This window comes from Vombatus ursinus, unplaced genomic scaffold (genome assembly GCF_900497805.2).
Source record: "Vombatus ursinus unplaced genomic scaffold, bare-nosed wombat genome assembly UNPS02014858.1, whole genome shotgun sequence".
NCBI lineage: Eukaryota > Metazoa > Chordata > Mammalia > Diprotodontia > Vombatidae > Vombatus > Vombatus ursinus.
In genome coordinates this window covers 3,252,877-3,279,220 of record NW_020954636.1, presented here as the reverse complement: position 1 = coordinate 3,279,220, position 26,344 = coordinate 3,252,877, and positions in this window count along the sequence as shown.

Below are 26,344 nucleotides of genomic sequence, written 5' to 3'. Positions count from 1 at the left end.
ACTTTCTTTATTTTTCTTGAGGTTTCTTTTTTTTATATTTTCTTTCATGACATGACTGTTATGGATATGTTTTGCATGACTACACATGTATTACCTATATAGGTTGCCTAAATTGCTTGCCTTCTCAATAGAGTGGGGGGGGAGGGAGGAAGGGAAATAATTTGGAGCTCAAGGTTTTGAGAACAAATGTTAGAAGTTGTTTTTACATGTAAATGAGGGAAAATAAAATACTAAATTTTTAAAAAAAACTGATCTGGATAACAAATCAAGAAGAGAAAACATAAGAATAATCAGACCACCTGAAAACTATGATCAAAAAAAGAATCTTCATACAATAATACAAGAAATACTTAAAGAAAATTGTCCTGAAGCATTAGAACAAGAGAGGAAAGTAGATATGGGAAAAAATCCATTGATCACCATCTAAAAGAGAGCCTGGGAGGAAAAACTACAGGAATATCATAATCAAATTCCAAAACCCCCAAGGTAAAGGTGAAAATGCTACCAGCAACAAGAAAAAAAAAACAGTTAAATATGGTGGAGCCATAATTAGAATCACACAAGATCTAGCAGTGGCGACACTAGAAGACTGCAGGTATTGCTACGCTATATAACAAAGAGCAAAAGAACAGGGTTTGCAGCTGAAAAGATCATACCTAGCAAAGTTAAGCAAAATCCTGAATGAAAAGAAATGGACAGTCAATGAATTGCCAGACTTTCAGGGTTTTGTTGCAAAAAAGAAACTTAATGGAAAATTTGAACTTAACCTACCTCCCCTCCAAAGATCCCTCCCTTATCCTTTCCCCCCACCCTTTCCCCTTACCGTCATTTCTATCTGAATTTAGAAGATGTTTATATACTTAATAATGTTGAACTTAACAGAAAAATTGGGATACAAGATCTAAGAGAAATGTAAGATACTCATCAAAGACTAATTAGAAGGGACTCAATAAGGTCAGACTTTTTATACAAGGAAATGTAAAACGTATGTCTAAGATTGTTATTAGTAATTGGGTAGTTTGAAAGAAAGGTTGGGGTAGACCTGAGTATGATGGGATTCTAAAAAGTAAAACCATTTAGGAAAAGGTAAAAAGAGTAATTATCTCATACAAATGAGGTATAAGAGGAAGAACTGACACAGAGGAATTAGATGGCAGAGGAGGACTGGTAGTTCTGGAACCCTACTCTCATCATCAGGAATGGGTTAAAGAGGGAATAATACATATGTATCTAGAAGGGTATAAAAGTCTGCTAAACTCAGAAAGAAATAAATGGTTAAGGGGATAGGGAGGGGAGAGAGGATAAGGGAGGGATTTTAGAGAGAACCCTACTCCCAACAGATCTGGGTTAAAGAAAGAACAATATATACATTCAAAAGGGAATAAAAGTCTTCTAAATTTATAGAGAAATAAGAGATGAATGAATAGGATAAGGGGGGAGGGGTATAGAAGGGTGTCTATATTAACAGGAATGGGATAAAGGGGCAATAGCATATATTTGTAAGGCTATAAAAGTCTTCTAAATTCAGATAGAAACAAGAGGGTAAGGGGAAAGGGTTGGGGAAGAGGATAAGGGAGGGATCTTTGGAGGGGGAGCAGGTTAAGTAATGGAAGGCCAAGGTAGCAGGTACAAGTAAAGGAGGAGAGTCAGGAAGCATAGGAAATAAGAGACACACACAAACATAAAATAAAAATCAGAAGTAGAATTTATTAGGAAAAGAAAGCAGGGATAGTAATCATGATCACAAAGTTAAAGCTAAAAGAGATTTAATCAAAAGAGAAAAATAGGGAAACTACACTGTAAGTTAGCTATATTAATCAATATTGCTTCAGACTATTTAAAATAACTGGACAGTATAAGGTTGGAATATTGCTGTGGTATAGGTAATGATGAGTCAGTGGACTTAGAAAAATATGGAAAGATTTGGACTTACATAGGAAGGTGTTATCCACCCTCAGAGAAAGAGAGGACAAACAAGTATAATATGATCTGACATAGATGCATATGAATATACATGTCTATATATGCATATAATTATAGCTACCTAAGTATATATGTATATGTACATAAGTGTGTATATGTATTTATGTGTATATGTGTGCATATATATATGCATGTGCCGGCCGCGCCATGCACTCTCCTCCTATAAGGAGCAGGCTGCCAGAGTCATACGACTTACCAGTCCTCGGAGCTTACCTGGATAAACACACAGAGACGAACCTACCAGGAGGTGCCAACACCCAAGCTTTATTCAGAGGCCATCACAGCAAGGCCAAGCAGGAAGGCCATAGCAAGAGAGCAGGAGCAAAGAGAGCACATGATCCGACCACGACCACGATCGTTCCTTAAGTACCTCCTTAGCCCCTCCTCCTCAGCCCGCCTACTAGTCAATGATTGTAGGGTCAGATACCGGAAGGGGATGTCTGAGTTTAGTGCACCAAGGGAGAGGAAGTGACACAGGAGGCTAGGACCGGATACAGGAAGGAGGCATCTGGGATTAGTGCATAGACAAAGGGAGAGTACGTGACCCAGGAAGTCAGGCCCAGATACCGGGAGGAGGCGTCTGGGGTCAGTGCTACACAAAGGGAAAGTACGTGACCCAGGAAGTCAGGAAGGACACAGGAAGGAGGTGTCTGTGGTTGACGTTGCACTTAGGGAGGGGATTAAGCAAAGGGAACTCGTCCTCTGCCGTCCCACTCCCACGTGGCACAGCCCCCTGCCTCAGGAGCACGTGCTCCGGCTACTTCCTTGTATTCTGTTCCTTCCCCAGCATATCACAGCTCCACATCGCACTGCCCACTGCCTCAGGAGCATGAGCTCCGGTTACTTCCTAATATCTTGTTCCTACCCCATCTTGCCACAATTCTCACTTGGCAGTAGTCAACATCAGACAGTCCCTCACATATGCACATATAAGTGTGTGTGTATCTCCATGCTTAATTGTAGCTTTCTTGGGGGAAGGAGAGGAGAAAGAAGGAAAAAAAGAACAAAGTAAAAAGTGCACAGCAGAGAGCAAAAGAATACTTACAAGGAAGCAAAGAAAAGATGGACAGCTCAGAATGCAACATGCAGTATTTATTATATAGGCTTTCTTGAATTGGAACTTTATTGAGGTATATTTTGAATCCTCTCATATTTTGCTGTGCACATGACAATGCTTTTTTTCTCTTTTCTTATTTTATATTTTAGTTTTAGTATTTAAGTTTAAAATAAATTAATAAAAAAAGAAATTGATATGATTTCATCAGACATAGAGGATTACTATAGGTCCTGGTAAAAACAATCAGAAGGAGGTGTGGGTGAGAGGGAAGGATTCAAAGGTGGAGAACAACTCAGATAATATATATCTAAGCTGGGTTTAATTCCCAGGTTTAAAACAAACCTGTTGTTCCTTCCACTAGACACCATATTGTTCCACTGAGTCTGGGGTTGTACTTCTCAAATATTAGCCTCCCACTACCCCTACATTTTATCTTCTCTGTCTTGTTATTCAAAAACAGTTCCCCACTCTCTTTGTCCTCTGGAAAAGCCAGAGCCAAAATAACTGTTTAACGAATCTACTGCCTTTATCCCTGTCTCCAATGTCCTACTATCATTTTTAGTAGACCAATTTTCTCCTTTATTGTCTGTCTACTGAGAATATATGGGAGCAGCACTTTATTGTTATTTGAAATGTTCTCTGCAATTGGAGAGAAACCAGGTTTTCTTTTTGTACTTCTAATTGTGAAAGTGTAGATAGACACAGCATGATCAAGAATGTCAAAGAGCTATTAAAGGATTTTTTTTCATATCCTTTTGATTTATTAAAAGCACACACACACACACACACATTTTGCTCCTTTTTAAGGAATAACCACACAATGTTCAGAAGATATGTTATTTTTGGACCAGTTTGATATTTTCTCCAGTGATCAACTTCAATTTTTCCCCATTATTCCAAAGAGAAGCAAAAAGTTACATAATTTTGTGATTGTTTCCAAAACCACCTCTGATTAAATAATTTCTCAGTTTACAACTGCTATGAAGTTTCCTTGAAGATCCACTTTCGTGGTTAAAGTCTTCTTAGTGGAAGGATATTCAAATTCAGATTTTTCTCATCTTATCCTCTTGGGAATTCCTCTCATTCAATCCAATAGCTGGCCAAAACTCACAGCTTCTCTGTTACCTTGGTTATCCTACCCTAGAGGATGATAGATTAAGAGCTACAAGAGATTTTAGAGACCATCTCCCCAGCACTCAGTAAATGGAGACTCCAGTTTGGAAGTACTATCACAGCAGATTTCATCCTAGCTTTGATGTCAGCTACTGCAACAAGCCATTAACATCATATCACCATAGAAGAAATTTATTGGTAGATATCTTAGCTAATTCCATATAAAGATAATGCCAGGTCAGACTTTACTTTGTTTTTTTTAAGTGCCTTACCAATAGGATCTCATTTGATTCTCACAGCAACCCAGTAAGGCCGTTGTTATTTTTATTCCCATATTACAGAAGAGAAAGCTAAGGCTGAGAGAGGTTCAATGACTTACTAGTTATACTGCTACAACATATCTGAGGCAGAATTTGAACTCATATTTTCTTGACCACAAGTTTAATACTCTAGCTACTGCACCATTCAGCTGCTAGTTCTGACCTTACTCATAGTTGGAATTTATATAAATAGCTAGTTTTACAAGTAAGAGAAAGAACTGCCTATGAAGTATGATTTTAGAGCACCCAGGAAGACTGCAGTCATCTTCCCCAAAATATCTGTTCCACTAACTAGTGAAATTCCATCATAAATAATTCATATTTGATGCCTTCTCTGTGAAATTAAAGTATATCAAATGTTTAGAGCCAAAAGGGACTTAGATTTATGGGGGAATCTAGATCTGTAAGGTGGTCCCTTTTGGATCTAAAAACTTGATAAGCTACTCAGGTTTTTAAAAAGCCTTCCTGTAAAAGGGAGAACAGGTACACCTTAGTACGAATGAGTTTGCTGGATCCTTTCCTCTCTGAGAACAGGCACAATGAAAGCCAAAGACCCTGGAGAATGGGAGGAGAGAAGGTCCCTCTGAGAAAGGGGACAAACTTCACTTAACTTTGCAACCTTGCCTAGAGACCTCAATGCTCAAAACCAAAGTTGGTTTTTATTTTTTTTTTCCGTTTAAATCCCTGAGCTAAACTAAGGTGGAAGGGGAGAAAGTGATTAGGCATGCTTTATGCTCCTTCAGGAATGCAAACACTTGGTTGGCATTCATGGACATTTTGATCAAATTAAATCTAAAGGGAACACCCACCTAGATGCTTTCTGTCTGCAATAATTTTAAGTGCACACTTTATGTCTTCTCAGGCACAAAAGAGCACTGCAATAAAAAGGTTACTATTTGCCACTTGCAAGAAACTGAAAGGCAGAAAATTATTCCAACCGGGCAGAATAATTTTTTTTCTCCTTTGAAACTAATATTAGGATAGCTTCCTTTGAGGAGTCTGCAGTTTTGAGTGTATAACTCCCAAAGAATAAAAGTTAAGCTCCACTATTAGAGGCCATAAAATAATTTAAAGGAGCCACAAGATCTTCAAGTCCATCAGGAAAATTAACTTCTCCCCACCTCCCATTGCTTGCACCATGTGTCAGCAAAAGCTGGCATGTTATTATAATTATTATTTCTGCTGTTCTGTTCACTGGTTGCCTGCTTCATAGATTTCGATAAGTCAATCTTTACAACAGCCTGAGCATTTGGGTCAGTATGATTAACCTATAGGGAGAAGTGAAACACTCTTAGGTTAAGTGATTTGTTTCGGTAACCAAAGAGATCAGTGGTAGAGCCAGATCTGAAGTCCAGAGTTCCTCATTCTGATGTTGTTCTTATCCAGGGTGATATTTGTAGTAATGAAAATACTTTGTTCTTTCTGAGGATAATTGAAAGCCGCCAGAAAGGGAGTACAGCTAACGTCCAGGGTTGTTGGCATAGGAGGCAATTAATTCCCTGAATGAGTTATCTCTCCAAGAAAATGAGCACCTTATTCAAATGATTTAATATGCTTTGGTGTACCAAAGTGGCCAATGAAAGCTTAGGGCTTAAAGAGCTAAAGAAACGGGAATAGGGATTGAGCACTCAATTTCACTATATATCTTTCACAGATGAAGAAACTGAATGTCTTAAGCGCAACACATGCAAAATTGAACTCATGTTTCCTCTTTTCCTCCTATTATCTTTTCACATTTGGGCAGGACTGCTTCTCCTGCTAGAAGAGGCAATGTTATTGGGCCTGAAATTCCCATCATTAGCCCCTCCTTTGGATTATGGCAATAAGGGATGACTTCTTTCAAAATGCAAATGCCCTGGAAATATAGAGCAGAAATCTCTTCCTGAAAAGAGTGCTGGATCTGTATTCAAGATAACTGAAGTCAAGAACCAGTTTTGGCACTTATCAGCTATGTAAAAATTAGACCATGTAAAAAGTTTTCAATATTTACTAAATGTTTCCTCACCTTTAAAACAGGGATAATACTTGGACTACCTACTTTTCACGGTTTATATAAAGGAAAAGAGTAATGTAAACCTTATATTTTAAGGCTTAAAGTAATATAGAAAGGGGAACAGGGATTGAGCATTTGATTTCATCACATTAGGGCACTCACAGATGAAGAAATTTCCTCTCCCAAAGCAAGTCTTCACCTTCTCTGCAATTTGTAATTTTAGAGAGATGCCCAGTACACCGAGAGATTAAAAGATTTGCCTAGGTGCAGACAGCAAGTATGTGTCAGAGACAAGATTTGAACTCAGGTCTTTATGCTTCCAACACCATCTCACTCTCCACTTCCCATACTGCTTCTTTTGGATGCAAGTTATTATTCAATGATAATAGAGATTGGTAGTATAGTGGTTAGGTGGCTGGTCTCTGAGTAACAGAACCTGGGTTCAAGTCCTTGTCTCTGAAACATATATTACTAGCTGTGTGACCCTGGTCAAGTCATTTAACTTCTTAGTGCCCCTGGGCAACTTTTAAAACTATAATTGCAGTGAAAATTCTAATTTAATCTGCCTTGGTAGAGGAAGTTCCTCATAAGGAGTTCCCTGCGTGGATGAAATGTAGTGGCAGATTTAAAATTAAAATTAAAATGTGGTAATATATATATATATTACTTTATAAACTTTAAAATATTAAATAATAGCTAACTTTATTATTATCATGATTATCTGGGAGAGGTAAAGAATTAGTCATTAATATTCAATTAAAATTCAACTCAAATAGTATGCATCTACACCTGATGATAAAGGCAAAAATCAATCAGTTCCTGTTTTCAAAGACCTTACTTTGAGATAGAGACACAATAAATAAAGTATATTTCCATAGGTGAGGAAGAAGGGACAGAGTATTAAAAACTGGAGGTGGGGGGAAAGAGGGGATCAAGAAGAATTTCACAGAGGAAAGCACACCTGAGCTGATTCCTCAAGGAAGATAAAGGTTCTGGGAATAACCAGGAGGAACACACTCTGACCATAAGGAGAACCTATACAAATCGAGGGAGGCAGAAGATGGAAATGGAATGCTGAGTTGAGGGAAAAGGAAACCCTTCTCTGTTGTCACCCTCACTCAAAGCTGTAAGCAAATAGCACATGAAGCCTTAATGTTCAAAGCGAGAAGTGAAGGAGGAGTTGGAATGACTTTTTATCTTGCAAAGAAGAAAAAAAAATGATTCTGGATGACGGAAGGCAGTGTGGTACAATGGAAAAGATCATCAACGTTGGAGTTAGAGTCACTGGGTTCGAATCTGGCCTCTGACACATTGAATAGCTGATCTGGGACAAGTCACATCATTTCCCCAGGCCTCAGCATCCTCACCTATAAAATAAGCAAGGAGAGGCATTAGACCACATAAGTGCTGTCAAAACTCAAATAGCAATTGTGGCCACTAAATATATGTAAGGATCACTGGGGGTACATATTGAGTTAGAAATCCTCATATTAACATTATCCATGTTTTATTGCATTTTTACTTAATTTGTTAAATAGCTCCAAATTAAATTTTAATCCTGTATCACTCAGGAATGTTGTGGGCCATATGCTGGTCTGACTGCCTGTTAGACACTTCTGGACTAGATTTCCTTTGAAGCCCCTTCCAGCTCTAAATCCTAAGACTCAAGCTCTCTAGTTTGCTACTTGGCAGAACACCAGAGATTATGGGGAGAAATAAGGTGGAACTGCAAAGGAGAGATTGCCATTAGGTTCGGAAGAAGACAAGTGAAATTGGGGATGAATCGTGAAAGAAAAAATGAATTCTGAATATAATATCTGGAGCCCAAGAAGATTTTCCATTTGTCTCTTTTGTTCAGAGAGCCTATTATACCGCTCTGTTTTGATTTGATTTTTAAAAGTTTGTTGAATTTTATATTAAAGATGGGAATTTTATACAGATTAAAAAAATAATAATTCAAAAGACTGATCTCAATCTATACTTCTCTGGTTGTATAGGCTTCCCTCCTACCACCTGGTGGCAGCTTAAAATATTTCAAGGAAAGACAACAGAATGTATACTAAGCTTTTTCTTCTACTAAACTCTAGCCCAGGCTTGTAAACGGCAGATGAGATAAACATTTTATTTGCTTGAACTGGTCAGATTAGCAGAGTTTAAAGTAGATCAGGACCCACTCCTCCTCATTAAAACCAATGAATATTTCATCTCATTCTGTCTGATCTTGCTGATCTGAATGACTACATTCACATCCATAGGAGGATGTTAATGCATTGTTGGCATAGCTATGAATTAGTACAGCCATTCTTAAAAGTAATTTGTAGCTATGTCCAAAAAGTTACTGAACTTGGCACACCCTTTGACTAAACAAAAATACTCCTTTGCCTATATTAATAACAAAATAATAACAATAATAATAGCTAGCATTTATATGGGCAACTAGGTGGATAGAATGCTTGGCCAAGAGTCAGGAAAAAGCCTCTTCCTGAATTTGGATCTGGCCTAGACACTTACTAGCCTTGGGACACTGTGCAAATCACTCACCTCTGTTTACCTCAGTTTCCTCATCTGTAAAATGAACTGGCAGAGGAAATGGCAAAGCACTCCAGCATTTCTGCCAAGAAAACCCCAAATGGGGTCACAAAGAGTTGGAAATGACTGAAAAATGACTCTTCACAAGCTTTATATAGCATTTTAAGGTTTGGAGAGTACTTTACATGTGTTGTCTCATTTGTTTCTCACAACAATTCCGTGATGTGTAGGTGCTATTATTATACCCATTTCACAGATGAGGAAGCTGAGATCAAGAGTAGTTCAGTGACTTGTTCAGGACTTTTTCATTTGCTTTCTCCCTTCCCCTAAAAAAGAGGTGGGGTAGGGAATTGTCCCTGGTCAAATCTTCATCACTGATTGAAAGAAAAACATAGCTAAATGCAGTTTGTATTGCATCCCATAGAACATTAGTAGGGATGAGGTTGTAAGCCCATCTTATTTATTGTCTGATGGAGCTCTCCTGCAAACTCCAAGAAAAGCAAAGGCTCAAGTGAGGGGGCATAGCACTTTAGAAAAGAAAACTATCCCATTTTTAGCCAACTGACCTGGTAGAGCAGACCAGTGGGCCTTAAAAAAGGAGTATCTCCACCCTCTGGAATCGGCAGCCATACATGCTCAGTGTCCAGCATTGCTTCCTCATCTCAAAGTGCCATGCCTCCTCAGCATCAAGTCACATGTATCTCTTAAAGTTTCTAAGAAGGCTGAAGCACAGGGAATGGGAAAGATTCTTCATGTCTGTCCCCTCTCCTGTATTATGGGGGTGGAATTCTACTACGTATGAAAACAAGAAGAGAAAGGAAATGGAACATGAAGAGGAACTATGAAACAGTAATGCTATTTTCCTGTACTGTGGAATGCTTGATTGTTTCTTAATACTTGAAAACCAAAAGTATTGATTTTAATGTGTTCATCTCTCTCACCATGCAAAACATACAGGCTTTGTAGAAAAAATATTTGGGTTCAATTCCTGACTCTTATACTTATTGACTGACACAAAAGCCCTGGCAGCAGCAGCACCCCCTATACCAGTAATCTTGCTTCTAACCCAGTCCTCACAAGCCATCAGCTAGGAAAACAACTCAGGTGAAAAAAGGGTCCAGCCAACCCCACTGATTACTGACTAAAACCATCATTCACAAAGCGGACAAGCCAGACTAGCTGAAGCAGCAAGTCATTTTGAGGGTAACAGGAGTTAGCATGCAACAGACAGGTCAAACCACCATCACCACCTTGACTACCATCCCTCCTCAAACTCTGGAGCTCAAGAGCCTTTGGAACAGCAGTACTTCCAGTTCAGTGTTCATAGCCATCATCCTGGGAAGCAAGTGCCATGAAGATGCAGCCTGAGAACTGCCCTGCAGAAGCTACAGTTAAAACTATTAAAGATTCAGAAAAGAAAGCTCTTGTCACCAAGGTTTTGGGCACTGTCAAATGCTTGAAAATAAGAAATTGATGTGATTTTTATCAGTAGAATTATTTTTTAAATTTTTAATAATTTATTTATTTTTAGTTTTCAGCCTTCACTTCCATAAGATTTTGAGTTTTAAATTTTCCCTCTCCCTCTCCTCCCCCCTCCCCAAGATGGTGTGCAATTTGGTATAGGCTCTACTTATACAATCATATTAAATGTATTTTCACATTAGTCATGATGTAAAGAATTAGAACTAATGTGAGGAACCATGATTAAAAAGAAACAAAACGAAACAACAAAAGAACAGCATATAGTATGTTTCCATCTGCATTCAGACTCCTAAATTTTTTCTCTGGATGTGGATGGCATTTTCCATCATGAGTCTTTTGGAGTCATCTAAGATCCATGCATTGCTGAGATGAGTTAAGTCTATCAAAGTCAGTCATTGCGCAACATGGCTGTTACTGTATACAACGTTCTCCTGGTTCTGCTCATTTCACTCAGCATCAGTTTGTATAAGTCTTTCCAGGTTTTTAAACAACATATTGTTGGATTATGGTTCTTAATCCACTCTTCTATCCACTTCTGTTTTATGGGAGAGTTCATCCCATTCACATTCATAGTTATGATTACTATCTGTTCCTTTTTCTCCATCCTATTTCCCCCCCCACCCCGTTTATGTTTTCTCTCTCCTTTCTTCTTTTCCCTCCTCACTAGAGTTTTGCTTTCAACCACCGCCTCCCTCAGTCTGCCCTCCTTTCTATCAGTCCCATCTCTTTTCTTCCCCTTTACCCTTACTACTTCATCTTTCCCTTCTATCCACCCCCTCCCTTTTATTTCCCCTTTCCCCTCCTACTTCCTATAGGGTAAATTAGATTTCTATACCTAACTGATTATGTTACTCATGCTTTGAGTCAAATCTGATGAGAAAAAAGGTTTAAACAATGCTTATCTCCCTCCCTTCTTTCCTTTTACTGTAATAGGTTTTTTTGTGCTTTTTCATGTGATGTAATTGACCCTTGTCTGCCTCCTGCTTTCCTCTTCTCCCAGAACAATTCCTTTTTGCTACTTAATTAGATTTTTTTTATCATCACATGGAAGTCAACTCATACCATGCCCTCTGCCTATGTATATCCCTTTTAAATGTCATAATAATGGGATGTAAGCAGTTTGCCCTTATTTATAACATGTTTTTTTCCTTTCCTGTTTACCTTTTTATTCCTCTCTCGAGTCTTATATTTGAAGATCAAATTTTCTTTTGGGCTCTGGTCTTTTCATCAGAAAGATTTGGAATTTCCCTATTCCATCGAATGTCCATTTCCTCTCCTGAAAGATTATGTTCAATTTTGCTGAGTAGTTGATCCTTGGTTGTAATCCAAGCTCCTTTGCCTTATGGAATATTGTATTTTACGCCCTCCAATCTTTTAATGTAGAAACTGCAAGGTGCCATGTAATCCTGACTATGGTTCCATGATATTTAAATTGTTTCTTTCTGGCTGCTTGCAGTATTTTCTCTTTGACCTGGTAATTTTGAAATTTGACTACAATATTCCTTGGCATTTTCAATTTGGGATCTCTTTTGGGAGGTGATCAGTGGATTCTTTCGATGACCAATTTACCTTCTGGTTCTAGGACCGCAGGGCAGTTTTCCTGGATGATTTCCTGAAAGATTCTGTCCAGGCTCTTTTTTTCATGATGGTTTTCAGATAGGCCAATAATTTTTAAATTGTTTCTCCTGGATCTATTTTCTAGGTCAGTTGTTTTACCAATGAGGCATTTTACATTTTCTTCTATTTTTTTTCATTCTTTTTTTTCTGTTTGACTGATTCTTGATATCTCACAGAGTCATTGACTTCCACTTTCCCAAATCTAATTTTTAATTGTTTCTTTCTATTAGATTTTATACCTCCTTTTCCATTTGGTTCATTTTACCATTTAAGGAATTCTTTTCTTCAGTGAGTTTTTGTGCCTCCTTTTCCATTTGGCCACTTCTACTTTTTAAGGAGCTGATTTCTTTAGTGTACTTTGTTCCATTTGGCCAATTGTATTTCTTAAGAACTTGTTTTCTACAGTCAATTTTGTACTTCCATTTCCAAGCTATTGACTCTTTCTTGCATACCTCTCATTTCTTTTCCCAATTTTTCTTCTACCTCTCTTATTTGACTTTTAAAATCCTTCTTGAGCCCTTCCAGGAAGGTTTTTTGGTCTTGAGACCAGTTCATATTCCTCTTTCAGGCTTTATATGTGGGTATATTGTCAATGTTGTCCTCTTCTGAATTTGTGCCTTGATCTTTCCCGTTCCCATAATAAGAATCTATGGTCATTGTCTGTTTCCGCTTTCTGCTCATGGTGTTTGCCTATTTCCTGGCTTTTAAAGTTGAGCTCTCCTGCTGGAGTGCAGGAGGCACTGACCCAAGCTTCTTGTACTGGGAGCCTGGGACTTGGCTTTGCATGCTGGGGCCTTAAGTGCTGACAGCTGGAGGCTATAGTGGTCTGGCAGCTTACCTGGTGCTGAACTGGGGTCAGCAGCACTGGAGCTCTCAGGGTGGGGGTGGGAAGTCTGGCCCCTGGAGGACTCCTGCTCACCTGGGCTTCTTTAAAGCACTTGAATGTTTGGCTACTAGAGGATGTCTGCCAGCCTGGAGTTGTGTTGAAGTACCAGGATATTTGGCTGCTGGAGAAAGCCAGTGCATGTGGTGGTTTTCCAAGCTGGTGTTTATTGATTCCCTTGCCTGTGGTAAGGCATTGGAGCAGGGAGGCCCTGGTATTGGCATTTGGCTGCTCCACCACCATGTGGCTCAGGAGCTCCCCCTGGGTTGCTGAGGTGGAGCTTGCCACTGGCTTGCTGAAACACCTCCGATCCTATACTGCTCCCTCTCCCGCAGAGCGAGAGGGACCTTTCCTGTTAATCCCCCAAGCTTCCTGGGCTACAAGACTGCTCTGCCCCAACTTTCTGCTGGCTCAGCTGTTCCAGGGTTTTTCCTTGGATGATATTCTGGGCTTTCAGAGTCAATAAGGGAGGATGAGAGTGACTTACTTCTTACTCCGCCATCATGGCACCTAGAAGTCCCCAGTAGAAATAATATTAAAGAAGAGTCATAACTCTCTGCTTTGCTTCTGGAACCTAAGGATCATGCAGTTAAAAATATCCATAGGTATAGTCTCCCCACTTAGTATATGAGCTCTTTGAGAGCTGATACTATCTTATTTTTCTACCTGTATCTCCAATACTTTGCACATAGTAAGTGCTTAGTAAATACTTTATTCATTCACTCATTCACCAAAAATAGATTCCATTTTTGCTCATGACTTTCTTTCAATGTTAGCCTAGGTAAATTGATTTCCACTTCCAAAAAAAAGGTATTTTATTTTTAGTAAAGGAGAAAATGTCATTGAAAATGAAGAGGTGGTACATAGCTTCATAGAATTGTACAATATTAGAATTGTACCTTAGTGATCACATAGTTCATCCTCCTTATTTTGCAGATGAAGAAAATAGAGTGAAGGAAGGTTAAGTAATTTGTCCAAGGTCAAAGTATCAGTAGCACAAATTGTCCTTATTTCATTTTTTAAAGTATCAGGTTGACTTAGTTCCTATTGGGTGGAACCCTGAACCAGAAGCTACAAAGACATATTTTTATTCCAAGGTCTGTTAATGACTAGAATACCTAGCCCATCTTTTATGTTTCATAAATATTATTGGTGATATGCTGAGCATGGTAATGTCTTTTCAACTAGATAGAATAAATATTAATGAAGTCATTTATGTGAATCATTCTTGAGTCTATTCAGAAAGCCTAATATAAATATATTAGAGATGACATTATTGATATTTTCAGTAAAATTGTTAATTGAATTGGAATTTTCTTGTGGCACAGCACAGCCTTTTAGTACAGTAGTCTTGTTCTTATTCTTCCTTTTTTTTCCCCTTGAGATTGATTCTCCTTATCTTTCTCAAGCTAGAAATATAGAGGCTATTCATGGTCTTAATCCAACTGCTGATTGGCATGGAAGTTTTGACCTACTTCATTTCTGATCTTGGCTAGTTTGCCCTTCATTAGGCAGTCTGGCAGCTCCCTGTTCCCAGGGGTTCACCATACCCCTGGTATGGTGACATAGTATATACTATACTATACTATATGGGTAGACATAGTATATACTATACTCAATCAACTGCAGCCCCATGGCAGTTCAGAACTTCTGAGTTCAAGAGCTTTACTAGTCTCAGCTCCCTGGCAGCAGGGATTACAGGCATCTGCTACTATAACCAACAGTGATTATTTTTTTTTATTTAAAATTTATAGTGAAGCAAGAATGGCCATTGTCACCATTATTATTTGACATACTATTGGAAATCCTAGCTATAGAAATGAGGCAAGAAATATTAATTATAGGAAAAAAAGCATGTACCAAGGAAGAAAAATTAACACTGTTTGTGAAAAACATGGTTTACTTAGGAAACTTAAAAATCAACAAAAAATGAATCAAGATAAGTAGTTTTATAAAGTGATGAGATAAATAAAATGATTAATATTTCTGTATATTTTTAACCTAACTATCCACTAAGCCACCTAGCTACTCATATATACTATACTAAATAGGTTTATATCATTAACCAGTATATTACAACCTCCTAGTGGTCATTATCTATGGGGCACTAGGTGGCTCAGTGGATAGAATGCTGAGTTAAAGTGAGGAAAAGTCATCTTTCTGAGTTCAAAACTGGTGTCAGACACTTACCAGTTGTGAGACCCTGGGCAAATCATTTTACTCTGTTTGCTTCTGTTTCCTCATCTGTAAAATGAGCCAAAGAAGAAAATGGTAAATCCTTACGGTATCTTTGCCAAGAAAACCCCAAATGGAGTCACCAAGAGTTAGACAAGAGTTAGAAAAAATACATTAAAACAGAATGCATTAAATGCATGGGAATTAGCCATCTGTAACAAACGGGACTTGTGGAAATGCAACAATCAATTTTTTACAGAAATAAAAGCCTAAATGATAGGAGAGGCAAGGTCATACAAGTAAAGAAGATACCAAAATTTATCTATAGACTGAATGTCATAGCCATCAAAATATGAAAAGGATATTTTAAAAAATTAGACCAAGTGATAACAGAACTCAGATGGAAAGCTATCAAAGGGTAAGAATAGAGAAATAAAATAAATAGGAAAGAAGATGGCTCACAACCACCTCAACTTAAGCTACATACAGTCTTTTAAAATCATTCTGTCTAATTCAGAACAAAACCTCACCACCCTTAGAAACTGTGGGCCAACAATTATTCTCTGGGTACTGTCCTGTTGATTTCTCCTCTGTAACATCTCTCCTATATGACTCCTCTCCTTTGACATCGCCACAGTTTTGGTGGTGCCACTGGTCACCTCATCATCACCTCATCATCTCACTCTTAGACAACTGCAATAGCCTGCTGGTGAGGATGGTTTCTCTGCACTTCAATCCATCCTCCAATCAGCTACCGAAGTGATTTTCCTAAAGTTTAGGTTTGATACTCAATAAACTCCAGGGACTCCCTGTCTCCTCCAGGATTAAGTAAAAAATACTGTGTTTGGCACTGGCATTCAAAACCTTTCATAACTTAGTACCCTCCTACCTTTTCAGTCTTCTCACATGTCATACTCTCTGCCATGTATGATACTCCATCTCCTGGCTGTGGCCATTTTCTCTGATTGTTCCCCAGGCCTAGAATACTCTCCCTCAACTGTCTACTGACTGTCCTGGCTTCCTTTAAGTTCCAACTAAAATCCCATCTTTTATTGGAAGCCTTTCCCAACCTCTATTAATTCTAGGACCTTCCCTCTGTTATTTCCTAATTATCCCGAATATAGCTTGCTTTGTATATATTCATTTGCATATTGTCTCCCCCATTAGACTGTAAGCTCCTTAAAGGCAAGGGATGTCTTTTGCCTATTTTTGTATCCTTAGCACAGTGCCTGACACATAGTGGGAATTTCATAAATAGCTACCAATTGAGTGGATAGAGCAATTATACATACAGCCTCACATTCCATGGCTGCTTGCATCCTTCTTTCTTTAATTTTTTTTCAATTATCAAGTATGTATTTTTCTTTTTTCTACCTTCCCCATCAATGAAGGAAAACATTATTTTAAAAAAGAGAAAAAGAAAAAGAAAACTCTTGTGACAAATATGCATTGTCAAGCAAAGCAAATCCCCATCTTGGCCAAGTTGAAATATGTTCACTTCATTTTTCATATTGTTACATTATCTCTCTTAATCAGGAAATGGGTAATATTCTTCATTATTGGCCCTCTAGAGATTGCTGATTAGAATTCTTTAATTTTCCAAAATTGTTCACTTTTATAATTTTGATGTTATAGTATAAATTGTTCCCTTGTTTCTGCCCATTTTAGCCTGCATCAGTTTATGGAAATCTTCCTAGGTTTTTCTGCAACCATTTCTTTTATTAGTTGTGTCCTTTTTTGTATAAGTATATACATGTGATATGTACATATATGCATTTTTTCATTAATACACATTTTTTCTCTCTTTCCTCCCCTCACCCCCACTAATTAAAAAATAGGAAAAATATTCCTTTGTAATAAACCCACATAATCAAAACAAATTGCCACATTGGCTATGTCTAAAAGAAAGTATGTCTCATTCTAAATCTTCAATCCATCAACTCTCAATCATGAGGGTAGATTGTATTCTTCATTATCAGTCCTCTGATTGGCCATTGTGTTGATCAGAGTTCTTAAGTCTTATAATGTTTTTATATAAATGTTTTTCCAGGTTCTGCTAACTTTATTCTGCATTAGTTCTTATAAGTCAACATTTGTTATTTTCCTTTTGGGTTAATTTGGCTAATCTGATGGGTATAAGGTAAAACCTCAAAATTGCTTTAATCTACTTTGGATTTGCAGCATTTTTTTTTTCATGTGGCTGTTGACAACTTGGATTTCTTTCCTTAAAAACTGTCTGTTCATATTCTTTACCATTTATCAATTGGAAGATGGAACTTTTTCTTGTTAATTTGAATGAGTTCCTTGTATATCTTGGAAATGAGATTTTACTCTATATACCCTGTTATGATCTCAGTGTTGTGAAGGAATATTTATATCATCTCCCTCTATTGGAATGTAAAGACTTCATTTTTGGTACAGTCCCACTGCTTACTCTTATTTAGTATTTATTTGTCTATTTGTTTCCTGGATTCTTGTGACTGTATTTAAAAGTTTCTTTTTTTTTGTCCTTTTAGATTTGAATACTAAAACTTAAATAGATAATAAGAAAAGAAAAAGAAATATTATAAACAAATATTAAAACTTAAATATAAAATAAGAAAAGGAAAAAATGTCACGTGCACAACAGAACATGAGAGGATTCAAAATATATAGCAATAAATTTCCATTTCAAGAAAACCTATATATTAAATACTATGCAATGTGTTTATTGTCCATCTTTTCTTTGCTTCTTTGTAAGTTTTCTTTTGTTCTCTGCTGTACACTTTTTACTTTGTTCTTTTTCTCCCTTCCTCTCCTCTCTACCCCCAAGCTACAATAAAGCATAAATATATTTATATATAGATACTGATATATACATACACATACACATATACATATGTACATATATACAAATATAAACATATACTTCCCTAAGAGATTCTACTCCTAATCTTTGTTTTTATGTCTGTATCTCTTATTTCTCATCTCTTCTGACTCCTTTTACTTAACCTACCCCCTCTCCAATGATCCCTCCCTTATTCTCCCATTCCTAGTATTCTAAACACCCTTCTATATCCCCTTTTAACCTATTCCTCCACCCTTCCCTCTAAAGATCCCTTTCTTATCCTCTCCCCCATCCCTACCCCTTAGAGTTTTGTTTCTTTCTAAATTTAGAACTTTATACTCTTCTAGATATATATGTATATGTATTGTTCTTTCTTAACCCATTCCTGATGAAAGTAGTTTTCCAGAACTAACAGCTCTCTTCCCCCACCTAATTCTTCTGTATCAGTTCTTCCTCTTGAACCTCATTTGTGTAAGACAATTATTGTTTTTAGCTGTTCCTGAAACCTGAAAGGTTTTACTTTTCAAAGTCATATCATGCTCAGGTCTACCCCAATCTTTCTTATGAACTACCCAATTACTAATAACAATCTTGGGCATACATTTTATATTTTGCTTACATAAAAGGTAAATAGTCTACCCTTATTGAGTCCATTATAATTGGTCTTTGGTATGTACCTTATATTTTTCTTGGCTCTTCTATATCAAATCTTCTATTAAGTTCAGGTATTTTGGTTTTGTTTTTTTTTTTTAAACAAAGTCCTGAAAGTCTGACAATTCATTAAATATCCATTTTCTTTTTCATTCAGGATTATGCTTAGCTTTGCTAGGTATGATATTTTCAGCTGGAACCTCAGTACTTTTTGCTCTTCAATAAAGCATTATAAGACCTATCATCTTTTAGTGTTGCCGCTACTAGGTCTTGTGTGATTCTAATTGTGGCACTGTCATATGTAAATTGTTTTTTTTTTCCTTGTTGCTTGTAATATTTTTTCCTTGAGTTAGGATTTTGGAATTTTACTATAATATTCCTGTAGGTTTTCCTCCCAGGAACTCTTTCAGGTGGTGATCAGTGGATTATTTTTTTATTTTTCTATTTCTACTTTCCCCTCTTGTTCTAACACTTCAGGACAATTTTCTTTAAATATCTCTTGTATTATTGTATCAAGATTCTCTTTTTTATCATAGCTTTCAGGTAGTCTGATTATTCTTATGTTTTCTCCTTTTGATCTATTCTCAAGATCAATTGTTTTTCTTATGATATGTTTCACATTCTCTTCTATTTTTTCTTTCTTCATATTTTGTTTTATTATTTCTTGATCTCATAACTTTGCTGGCTTCCACTTGCCCAATTCTGATTTTCAAGAAGTCATGTTCTTCCTTAAGATTCTGATGGGGCAGCTAGGTGGTGCAGTGGATAGAGCACCAACCCTTAAGTTAGAAGGACCTGAGTTCAAATCCGACCTCAGACCAAACATTTGACACTTACTAGCTGTGTGACCCTGGGCAAATCACTTAACCCCAACTGCCTAAGCAAAAAAAAAAAAAATTCTGAAACTCCTTTTCTAATTAGTTAACTTCTTGTTTTTCTTGGATTGTTCTTTTTGTTTGTTTTAGTTTTTTCCTCAACCTCTCTCATTTGATTTTTAAAGTCTTTTTAAAGTTCTTCTATGAATTCTTTTTGAGCAGGTGACCAGTTGACATTTTTCTTTGGGGTAGAAGTGGGTTTCTTTGCTTCACTATCCTCCTCTGAAGAAGAACCCTGGTCTTCTCTATTCCCATAGTAATTCTCTATGGTTGGATTCTTTCTCCTTTGCCTTTGCACTTTTGTTTTTAATAGCTTAATTTTTGTAAATACACCTAGTCGTAGAGTATGAGGGGAGGGGGGAATACCTCTGGCCTCAGATCCTCTATCAGTTCACCCCTCTGGCCTGGAACCAAGACCTCCAGCCTTCTGGAAGTGACCACAGATAGCAGCATCCCCACCCCATTACTTCTGCACTCACTGGGCATGTACTAGTTCCTTTTTACCCCCGGCTACATCTCTGCAGCACAGCTGGTTCTGGCATTCCTAGTCAGCAGAGGTTCCCTCAACCTACAGGGCTCAGATGCCTAACTTTCCTCACTGTCCCAGAAGTAAAAGTTCCTGTGGCAGCCTCCCAACCCAGATAACCCCAGGGCTTGCCACTTGTTGTTTAAGTGAACCTAACATGGAGGTATTCACTCTTCACAGTGATCCCAGGATTTTTCTTCAAATCCTCTGATTGTCCCAAGAGAATTCCTGTTCTGCCCCTTCTCTTATTTATTTTTACCACTCTATGTTTGCCCTGAGGCACTTATTTATCTCTTTTGTAAAAGAAATTCTTGAGCTTAGAATTTTCTGACCTACTCTGCCATCTTCCCAGAATCTTCCCCATTTCAAAGTTTCTAATCAGCTCTGGTCTTTTTACCAGGAATTCTTAGACATCCTCTTTTTCATTAAAGACCTTTTTTTTTCCTCCTATAGAACCGTACTCAGTTTTTCTGGATAAGTTTCTTTTTGGTTGTAAGCTTAATGTCTTTTGTCTTTGGGAATATAATATGTTATATTCTAAATTCTTAGTTCCTTTATAGACTTCTAAGTTCTTATATAGTAGCTGGTAAGTCCTTTGTGATTTGGACTGTGGTTCCTCAGTATTTAAAGTTTCTTTCTGGCTTTTGACCTGGAGGCTCTGAATTTTGACAATGACATTTCTGGGAGTTTTAATTTCGGGGTTTCTTTCAGGAGGTGATTAGTAGATTTTTTTAATTTTTACTTTGCCCTATGGTTGTAATAAGTCTGGATAACTTTATTCTATGATTTCTTGAAATATGACATTATATGAAGCTCTTTTTTGAGTAGTCAAATGATTCTTAAATTGTCTCTCCTTGATCTTTCTTCCAGGTCAGTTCTTTTTTATATGAGATGCTTTATATTTTATTTTTTCAACCTTTTCTCTTTGTTTTAATCTTTCTGGTTGTCTTATAGAATTATTAACTGCTACTTAATCTATTCTAATTTTAAAGGAGACAGTTACTTGAGTAAAATTTTGTAACTCTTATGCTAAGTTGTTAATTTTCCCTCTAAGTCCTTCCTCCAAAGTTCTCATTACTTTTCTAGTTCTTACCTCTAATACCTTCATTTCATTTATATTAAATTTTTTTAATCTTGTTTTATTTCTTATAAGAATTATAATTGACCTTCTGACCAAGCTGTGTTTTATTTCAAAGTTTTACTTATTTTTGTTCTGTAATTAGTATTATTCTTCAAGAGTTTTTATTTATTTGCTTATTTACTCATTCTTCCAGGCTTACTTTAAGGGTTCAAGTACTTCAGGGATTCTAGAGGAATGGTTTCTCTGGAGTCCTGTCATTGGATTCTCTGAATATTGAATACTGTGTTCTTCAAGGATCATAGATGGATTTTAAGCCATAGAGCTTTGTACTTTCAATGAGCCTTAGGTAGTCTGATCTAGAACACCGAAGGCAGTTTGATCACTGCCTTTTTGGAATTTCTGTTCACTAGACCCTGGTGTGGGTCTAAGCAACATAACTGTGGACTTGTACCTTTGTGAAATTCCAACAGACAGATGCAGATCTAAGCCTATCAGAAAGATGGAAGACTCTACAGGGTAAAGGCAACAGAGTTGCAGGTTTACCCCTGTTTCAGAGACCTTGTTCTGTGGGCAGAATCATTATCTTGGGCTGGTAAAAAATGATCCACTTTGGATTTTCCTTCAATTTTTAGATCAGTTTTTAGTCTGGCACTCTTCCTAGATCTTTATTGGAGTATTTTGGGGAGAGCTCAGCTGTACTGCTTCTTATTTCACTATCTTTGTAGATCCTCTTGGTTTATATATTATTCAATAAAATCTGTAGCTAGATTTTTTTAAGGCAGTAAGATATGTGTAATACATTTAGAATGTTTTGCATCACTAACTGGTTTGAACTCTTTTTTTTTTCTTTTTTTTTTTGTCCTTACAGGAATAATCTTATCTAGAAAATTCAGTTGTGATAAATAACTCAGTCCCCAACAATGCCAGATAAACAAAACATTACCATAACAGTGGTTAGAACATTGAGCTCCAAACACATTTGATTAAAAGATGAATTAAAGAACAACTTGCCTTGTTTCTCTGAGTTTAATTGGGAGCAAAGGGACTTCTAGTCTCAATAATTATCTATTAAGTTGGGCAAGATTTCATAAAGAATTGCTTTTATTACTCAAAGCAAGCATTTTTTTAAGTTATTATTCAGATGCAGCTTTACTTTGGGCTAGACATTGGAAAATTTAAATTTATAAGTGATTTCTTCTTTAACATAAATATTCATATTTTGAGCTGAATGCAAGTTGTTTTTTCAGAGACTTTTAGTAGTGTTCACAGAGGAAGATGAGTGTTTATTTGCTTCACAGATGTCTGTCTTCTGTAACATGTGTGTTACCTCCATGGATCTTTTGATGCTACTGTGCCCCATCAAATTAATGACTAAACATTTTGCTATACCACAGGGCATTCTGCATCTGGTCCACTAATGTATGTAGGGCAATAGTAATATGGAGAAGCAATTGCTAATAGCATGCAGATTTCCAGCTTAGATTGGGTTTCATTTCTATAGTGTGCTGTATTTAACAAGATTCTTATCTTGGGCATGATCGACCCAAGCATTCCCTGAGTGAGCTATTACCTTGTATAGCAAAATGATGTCTATTTAAGAATACTCAACATTACGCATTCACCACATTAATTTCATTGGTGGGGGAGCAAAATTAAATGATTTTTGTTTCAAATATTTTTGTGTTTTTCAATATCAAAATGACATTTTTTTATTATCTGTTAAGAACAAAAGGAGGAGAGAGACTCCTCAGACCTCCAGGGTCCCACTCTTTGAAGGAGGCTTAAGGGTCACCAAAAATGCTAGAAGTCAGGATTCAAATGGTTGGTACTTGGGGACCTCATTACAAGGATAAAGTATATCCTGTTCTCACCTGAGGCCAAAACTTGGGGTAGAACTATGCTGACCTGTCCAAGCCTTCCAGCCTAACTCAGATAGAATAAATGGACACCCAGCCCTTCCTGAAGCTCCATTTAATGAAGAATCTGGTCTTACCTTATGTTTATGAGAACTACCATTGGTCCTATCCTACCCATTGACTGTACAAGCTCTTTCAAACCCTCAGTATCTGTGATTTTTTTTAAATCAAATTTGAGAAACTTTTAAAAAAAGAATAAAACAAAAAAAATTTTTTTTTTTACTTTTTTGGGGGAAGTGGTAATAGAAGAACCACTAGTTGAGCTCTAGCTTCCTATATTATGCCCCTCAACTGACTTAGATGTCTGTCATTCAGACAAGGGAAATTAATAAACTTCCTAAAACACACATCCCCCTGCTCAAAATCTTTCAATGGCTCCCTGTCATGAAAATAAAATATATACTTTTTAGTCTGACATTTAAAGATCTCTAAATTCTAGCTGCATCTTATCTTTCCTACCATATTTTATATTATGTGGCTTCAATTGTTCTGTGTGCTAGCCAAACTGTTCTAATATCTATTCCCTCAACTCAACATGCAAGCCCCTGTCTTTTATATTTGCACAAACCCTAGTCATCTTCACCTGGAATGTAATCCCTCCTCCCCAACTTTTATTATTATCATTATTACCTTTTTTTTTTTTTGGTGAGGCAATCAGGGTTAAGTGACTTGCCCAGGGTCACACAGGAATAAATGTCAAGCATCTGCGGCCATATTTGAACTCAGGTCCTCCGGACTCCAAGGCCAGAGCTCTATCCACTGCACCACCTAGCTGCCCCTTACCCCTCCCCAACTTTTAGAATCCTTACTTCATGGCTCAAGTGTACACTACCAGCTCTGTAAAGCCCCACAGATGTTAATGCTTTCTTCCTCATTTTTTCCTAAAGCACTTCATCTCATAGGTTGCTTAATCCTTTACTCTCTATTTTTTTAGTAACCCCCCCAAAGAAAATAAGGATTTGAGAGCAAACTCTAAATCATGTTTGTCCTTGAATTCACAATTCCTAACTTGGAGCCTTAAACATATCAGTCAAATAATTGTTTGAATTAAATTGAATTGAATCCTTTTTCCTTCTATTAGTTCCATAGGCCTGCCCCTCCAAAATAATAAAAATAATAAATTCATCACTGTAAAGCCATAGTGTCTTCTTTATTTAAACTCATGAAGAGATTCCAAAAGTGGGCAATACCACCCCCTAGGGGTATTGGAGTGATGGGGGGGAAGGGACAGTAGTAGCGTCGGGTGCAATTGGAGGGTATTGAAGAAAAATAATAGGGAGGTGGAAGCATAAAGAAAAAAGAGAAGATAAGAAAATTTTGAAAAACTGTTTGGACATGTTTCACCTGCTGTGTAACAGAGTTAAAGTCATAGTAATTACATTATTTTCCAAATAAACACATAAAATGCAAGTTATAACTGATCAGTTGTCAAGTCCACTGACAGGTCTTCACAAGCAAGTGTTGGCAGGTGAGCATGTCATGCATCATTGGCAAGAATATGTGCATGTAATGACCTGTTTACAATATGATACTATACGGTTACAGAACACAACATTGCATCATCAAAATTTCAATGAAGGAAAAAAAATTTACAATAAATTATTAAATTTAAGATGCATCATTTTTTTAAAAATATTTTATATTTTTTTTGAAATGACACAAATTTCAAAAAAAATACTATTAAAAGGTTAAAGAAAGTGGATTTCCAGGGGGAGCTGAGTAATTTTTTTTAAAGGGGGCAGTAGGCCAAATAAGTTTAGGAACCTCTGATTTAAAGGAATCTTGTTGTAGTTTAGTCATTTTTCAGTTGTGTCCCACTCTTCTTGAGCCCATTGGCAAAGATACTGGAGTGGTTTGCCATTTCCTTCTCCAGCTCCTTTTACAGATGAGAAAACTGAGGCAAACAGGGGAAGTGACTTGCCCAGGGTCACATGGCTAGTAAGTGTCTGAGACCAGAGTTGAACTCAGGAAGATGAGTCTTCCTGACTCTAGGCCCAGCACTCTATCCACTGTGCCACATATCTGCCCTTAAAGGACTTAGGAAAAGGCAAATAGTCCCACATGGATGGGGCATTATTCCTGGGGATATAAGACTCTCCCATAGGGATACCTGAGTTTTGAATCCAAAAGCCTAAATTTGAACTCTAGCTCTATTGCTACCTACCAACAAAAATTAGACAAGTAATTTAAATTCTATCACTCTCATGTTTCTTGTTAACAAAATAATGAGGGTTACTACTCAGGATCTAAGTTCTAGTTCTAAGGAACAGTTCATATCTATGGTTCCTTCCAACTCTAAATTCTATGACACCTCTTAATCAGATAATAGGTCCAGCCCCAAAGATGGCTTAAAACAAAGCTATTTGTTTTAACTAGAACAAAGGGCATGGTGGGAATGTAGAATATAACATATAAAATACATTACACCTTAGGGTTTTTGACAGGAAGGGAAATAAATGATGACTGAACATTTACTAATCAATAAGTAAACTACTCAACAATGTAGAAGCCTACGTTTCCTTTACTTTTGTGTCCCCACAGCTTAGCTCAGATCTAAGCAATTTTAACCGCACTAAAGGCATAAAAAAAGACTTGGTAGTGGATTGATTTCATTTGCCTCCTCCTATGGTTCTGAATTGTAGTTTCTTATTGTTATTCATTCTTCATTTTTGAAGCAGACCAATGAAATCATGGAGTGATGTCTTGAATCATGCTTGAATTGAATTTAATGGAGGCAGAAGTATATTGTCTTTATTTTACTTTATTTTGTTGGTTTTACTTACCTGTTTTTCTTTTTTGAAAGAGAAAGCTAACTGGGATGAATGGGGCATGGGATTGGAGTGGACATATCTGGAAATGATTGTGATATATAAACAAAAGGTATCACCAAAACTTTAATTTTGTTTAAATAAATTTAATGGCCAAATTTTCCAGGAAATAATAGATCAGTGTGACAATATGAATAGCAAAAGGTTACTAAGAATTAATACAACAATGTAAAAACATGTGTTAGAATGCACAATCCATAGTCTCCATCATCTCATTTATAATATCCATAATTACACATACTGAGCTGTAATTGGTTTGGATTACTTCTCTATTTGTTATAAGGAGCTATTGTCAGCTTCAACTATATGTGGCAAATATGCCTTCATCCAGGATTTATAAGGCACTCATGCCTTAATTAACAGACCTTAATTCTAATGAGTGCTAAACTCATTTAAATTTCAATAAAACTAAGTGTCCATGTTTACAGTCTTTTATCTAAATGCTGCCATTTTAATAGCAGCATCTATTTCATTTTTTCCCCTGATTA